At 40.8% G+C, this 6,000-nt stretch overlaps 1 long non-coding RNA gene across 1 annotated transcript in view; it reads left to right on the top strand.

Annotated features, from left to right (window-relative positions):
- The first annotated feature begins 980 nt into the window (after positions 1-980).
- The window catches only part of LOC128792508 (uncharacterized), a 323,910-nt gene continuing 318,890 nt past the window's right edge, over positions 981-6,000 (top strand). Inside the window, exon 1 of the long non-coding RNA XR_008432428.1 lies at positions 981-1,042. This is a non-coding gene — a long non-coding RNA (uncharacterized LOC128792508). The remainder of the gene's footprint in view (positions 1,043-6,000) is intronic.

Raw genomic sequence — 6,000 nt, 5'->3', positions numbered from 1 at the left:
TCCTGAATAAATATGTGTCCTGTTAAATTAGGAGCACTTCCACAACAGATGCTTTTTGTAGATTTCAGGTGTGTTATGATAGCAATTCATCATTATCCATGCTGTCTTTGTGCCAAAAAATCATGCTGAGGAGGTCCACTGAAATGTAATGAAGACATTGGAAAAAAAAGCAAAACTTCCAACTGCTCAGAGAATAGCAGTTACACTTTTTCAAACTGTTGCCACAGCATAGTAATAACTATTTTATGATCTTACTAAATAATAATTAAAATTTCCAGTATCTGTCAGAGATGATTAAAGTCATTATGAGGCTTCCTAGTATGGCACTATCTCAAATTATCTTTGCAGCTTTCTTCTACCTCTGAGAACCAAACAAAATTTGTTTTTGTGGTCCGGTTCCAGAGCTGTTGAAGCTGGATAAGGCTTTCCACACGTGCATTCTCCTTCCCATGAGGACTCTAGGAAGGTGTTTAACGGGAACTTTTCCAATAGTCATCGTGAGAGCTTTACCTAAGGTGTTCTTTAAAAGATGCAGAGCTGTGTTGTAGCTGGTTTGTTGGCAGGCTTGGGGAAGGCCGGGCGCCCCGGGGGTGTCCCCGGGCGGGGTGCGGGCACAGCTGGGGCGGCTCAGCTCATCGGTGCCCGCTGCAGCGCCGCACTCACCTGCGAGGGATGGCACACACCTGCGAGGGATGGCACACACCTGCGAGGGATGGCACACACCTGCGAGGGGTGGCGCACACTTGCGAGGGATGGCACACACCTGTGAGGGATGGCACACACCTGCGAGGGGTGGCGCACACTTGCGAGGGGTGGCGCACCCCGCGGGAGGGACTCATCCGGCCCCGCAGGGCTTTAGGGCTGGCTCTTTGGCAGCGGGAAGGTGCGGAGGTGCTCACCGGCACCCTCCCGGCGCTCTGCCCGTGCCGGGACCCGGCAGCCCCGCGGGCTCCTCTCATCCTCCTCCTGCCCCCGCCGGCCCGGGCGGGGTCACCTGCGCACCCCGCGGAGCCTCAGGTGGCCGCCAGCGTCGCTCCTGGGGGTAAGTAGGGCGTAAATTCCCATTTCTAGTTGTGTTGGAGATTTTTTTTTGCAAGTTTTGGCGTGTGGTGCGCCCGGAGGGGTTCACGCTGTCACGGGCAGGCCGCAGGTGAGAGGATCCCAGCGCTGCCCTCACCTGTGACGCACTTACAAAAAGAAAGCCGAATTCCCGAATTTCGTACGTAACACTTGAAATAGCGTGCGTTTAGTTTTCTCTCTTTCAAAATAAGAATAGGCAAGTGGGAATTTTTGCAATTCTTCCTTCATGCAAGAAAGACAAAAGGAATGGATAGTGTCTCATGAGTATTTCCTCAGCGTGTGAAACTGAGGGTGTGGGAGCTCCCTGTGAGGGGAGCAAGGGGCGTCCTCCTGAGAACTTGCTTGTGTTTATTCTTGGAAAAACAGATGCTTTTTCTCAATACACTCTTGTCTGAATTTTCTTATTTTCTTTGTTTTACCTGGTGACTCCTTTCAAACTTGTTGTTTCATATTGTAAGTGTTTTGGTGCATTGGTTCCTTTCTGTTCTTGCAAAGCAGACTTTGTTAGTATGAGTGGTTGTAACTTAGTATCTTTTAAAATCAAATGCGGGATTTTTGTTTGTTTGGGGTTTTTTTTAGCCTTCTCTTTATCTAGCTGACATTAAGAATTGGGTTATTGTTTTGAAAAACAAATTAAAATAGCCTATTGTCAAAACACTTCTTTCCCCCCTCAAAATGCCTCATGCATTTTGGGGACCATAAGGCTGAAATTTCCAGTCAGAATTAAAGCATTAAAGCCATTGACTCCTAGACAGCCTTTACTGCTTTCACCTGAATGCTGTCTAAGCTGAGAGAAATAATGTGGCTGTGTAAATCAATCTTATTGCTAGTGGATGATTTAGAAAAAAATAACTTCTATTTTTTATTTCAGGTTTATAACTCTTTAAAAGTGGGTATCAGATTTCTGTTGGCCTATGGCGTATGTTGATGTGTCTTCCTTTGCATTCTGCACCTTGCTAATTTCTAAAATTTTAAATGTACCTCGAGTTTTCAGATGTTATTTGCATTTATATATAAAATGCATTGAGACAGAAGAAGGGTCATCAGCTCAGCTGAGTCTCCCAGACTCTGAGCTTTAACATTTGCTACCATTTCTATGTGTCATATTTGGTATACTATGATTCCAACATTTTTCCAGAGGTCATTGTTTTCCTTTTTGGGGGAGTCCTCCACCCCACCCCAGTATATGGAATATTGATTATAGAAGTATAAGCATAGCTGCATTTAAAAATGATGGGGGAAAAGGTATTTTCTACTTTATTAAAATGTTTCTTTAACTTGTGGGAAGTGGGGAAATTCAAGGTCATGAGAAAGCATTTTTCTAATGATTCACAATGAAGCTTAAAGAAGGCCTCTGATCAGAAGCATTTGATCTCCACTTTCTGTTTTATATTTACAATGATTTTGAAGAGTAAATTGCAAAAGAATCCGTGATACGGTGAAGTGAATTTGGCTCCTATGAAGGTTCCACTTGACCACTTAATGCAAGTAAAGCAGAAAGTAAATGTCTTGGATGATTTTGTGTTGCCTTTTACATTTTTTTGGTATATATTATTTAAAATACTTTAAACTGTGAGACTGTTAATTGTACTTATTTACCAGGAATTATCTGTGTTTTTCCAGTACACAAAAGATACATGGACCTATGGAAATTAAGGCATTTAAGAGTGATTGTACCTAGACTATATGCTAGCCAAATCTGTAAATTATATCAATGATTAATTCTCACTTGAGAGATTAATAATTACTTCTGCCAAATTACACTGACTACTTTTCTTAAACCAAAGTAGTGTTTTCACTGTCTGTACCTGCCTTGTATTAAGATTTGTGTTTCTGAAGCTGAAAAACTTTGAAAAATATTTGTGCTTGGAATTGATAGGCAATTTTTTAAAAATCTCATTTCATTCAGAGAATCACAAGACACATGAGGAAATAGGATGACTGCCTGCATGTATCTCTCTTTCACCTCAAATTTTCCTTTAGGCCTTTTTTGTTGCTTGCTTTTTTCCCCTCTGTTTAATTGTTTTGTCCATCTATTCCAGTGTGTCTATTTGGGGGCAATACAGTATTTTCTTAAAGAACTCTGATCAGTTCCTTAACTTTCTTAACTTAAAACAAATAACACTGATTAATACAAGAACTTCTGATTTTTTTTTTCCAAGAAGCAAAACCAATCAGAGGCAGAAGTTATTTTGCTTTCCTGTCTCAGGAAAAGTATTCTCACTTGCATTACTTTTCTTTTATTCTAGATTCCAGTCATTAGTGTACAAAATTATATTAATGAAACTGTTAACTTTTATGCCTACCTGCAACATTAGTCTAAATTGTAATTCAGCTTTGCCAGTGCTTGTCACTTTTTCTTTTTTTTTCCTGTTGGGCAAGTGGGAATAAATTATCATTTTTCCTCTTGTGTCTATATTAAACTATTCATTTTCTGGACTGTTCCTGCTTATATCTGCATAAATAGTCACTGTGGTGTCAGGTTTCTATTTTCTAGTGTTTAATTTCTAAGCAAAAATTGTTGTTTATTTTCTGAAGACTTCAGGAAATTGAATGCCTGATTAAAGTTACTACCATGTGTGATTTCCTTTTTATGGCACAAGTGCACTACTGAGAAATACACTATGTGAGCTTTCTTTCCTGATCTGCAGGAGAGTTAAACATTCTTAAATACACAGGAAATTTTCTAGTTAGCTCAGCTGAAGTCTTAATGTTTGTGTTAGGTTCATACTGGCAGACATTAAATGATATTTGTCTTTATTGCTTTTTTTAAAGCCTTATGTTTTTCACTGATGCTCATTGAACTGATTGTAAAAACGGCTTCTGCATGCAGGCCTAGTCAAAATTCCAGGATAATTCTGTAGGTGGTCCTTTCCAAGGTATCTTGTCTGTTGTGTTGCCAGCTGAGACATCTGTGAGTACTGTTTGTAAGAACAGTTTGTAGGAATTCAGACTCCTGTCTGCCAGAGAGAAGTTAAACTGCTTTCTGCCTGTCACAGTCTGTCTGACTGATGGGTTATAGCAAAATGTTCAAGGGCTGCTGTGGTTCCGCCCCAGCTGGCAACTGAGTCCCACAGAGCCCCTCACTCCTGCACCATCCCCAGCCCACCCTAAACCCCTGTGGGATGTGGGACAGAATTGGAAAGGTGAGACAAGTTGCAGGTGTAGATAAAAACAGTTTAGTAGGTAAAACAAAAGCTGTGTCCACAAGCAAAGCAAAATCAGGAATGCATTCCACATCCCCAGGGAAGCCGGGCTCCACTGCTCCCAACTGTGACTTGGGAAGACAAACACCCATCACTCTGAACATCCCCGTTCCTTCTTTCCCAGCTTTCCATGCTGGTATGACGCTGTGTGGTGTGGAATATTCCATTGGGTCACCTGTCCCAGCTGTGTCCCCTCCTGGTTTGCTGTGCAAGCCCAGCTCCTCACGGGTGGGGCACTGGTGTGAGAAGCAGGGGAGGCCTTGGCTGTGTGGAAGTGCTGCAGTAATGGGAGCACCCCTGTAGTAAAAAATGTGGTGATCCCTGGATGTGGGAAGAAATGATAATGTCTGGCTCCAGATCAGAAGGCTGAAGGATAGCTTTATTAAAACTATACCATATTACATGAATATATTATTTAAAGAGATACTATCCTATTCTACATACTTTATACTTACCTAACTAACAAACCAGTGTCTCTCTGCTGAGAGCCCGAGCCACAGCTGGATCCCATTGGTCACTGAACCCAAACACCCTTCACCAGAATCCAACCAAGCAATCACTTCAGGTAAACAATCTCCACACCACATTCCACATGGGGAAAACAAAGGAGCAGAGATAAAGTTATCTCTTCTTCTCTCTGTGCTTCTCCTGAGAGACAGAATTTTGTCTCTCTGTCCAGAGAATGTGAATGTCACACACCCCTGTGTGCAATCCCATCCTACAAGTTGGCATTTCTGGAGGAAATCCTTCAGTGTGCATTATCACTGTCCAACCTATAGATTAGAACAGCTACTTCTAATGGTATTTTCATTGGCATAAAGTTCGCGTTGTCTGAACAAATTAAGGGTCTTTTTAAACTTTTTCATCCCCTGAGGGCTCTTAGTATTTGTAGTCAGCAGCTGCACCATATTTGTAATTCTGTTTAATTATGTGCAATTAATTGGGTCATAGCTCTGCATGTTGGAAATAATGTTTATAGAGAAAATTCTACTGTGGATATAGTAAGTTGCAGCACTTTTATTGTGCTTAATATCTGTTTCTGGCAGAACTGGGAGTACTCACTAGTTAAGAGTTGATGGATTTTTCATTGATGTTCTGCTGCTTAATTTCAAAAGATAGGATGCGTTTTTATCAACTTCAATTTGCCAAAGCAAACATATGCACACTTTAATTGAAATAAAGCAATAATAACTTTATGTGCTACTAAAAATATGGCTGCTCAGCATTTATGGAAAAAATGTTAGGATAAAGATGTGCATAGTGAAGGATGCACAAAAACAACTCCTTGGAAACACACCAACCAGCCAAAAATCCCTTCCAAAAAAAAAAAAAAAAAAAAAAAAAGGAAGCCATGACCACACTATTCTAGCTACTGCAGTTATGCAGCCATCAATATGCTCCTTTTGGATGTTCATGTTTCAGGACTTAATAAATGCACATAAACTGGATTTGGGCATAGATGTACACAGCTGATGTCAGTGTCTTTTCAATATTCTACAATCCAGAAAAAAAGCAAGAAATAAACAAGATGGACCAGTTTATATAAGCACTTGTAAATGTTGAAAACCTATTTTAGTATCAGGGTTTTTTTCAGTATGAAGGCATTTTGGTAGAATTTAGGAAGTCAAAAGTATCTTTGTTGGATGAAAACGAATTGGAATCTACTTGCTTATGTGGGTTGGAGCATAGAGGCAAAGTACATTTAAAAAGATTA

Source organism: Vidua chalybeata, chromosome 9 (genome assembly GCF_026979565.1).
Source record: "Vidua chalybeata isolate OUT-0048 chromosome 9, bVidCha1 merged haplotype, whole genome shotgun sequence".
Lineage (NCBI taxonomy): Eukaryota > Metazoa > Chordata > Aves > Passeriformes > Viduidae > Vidua > Vidua chalybeata.
This window is presented reverse-complemented; position numbering and strand designations above follow the sequence as displayed.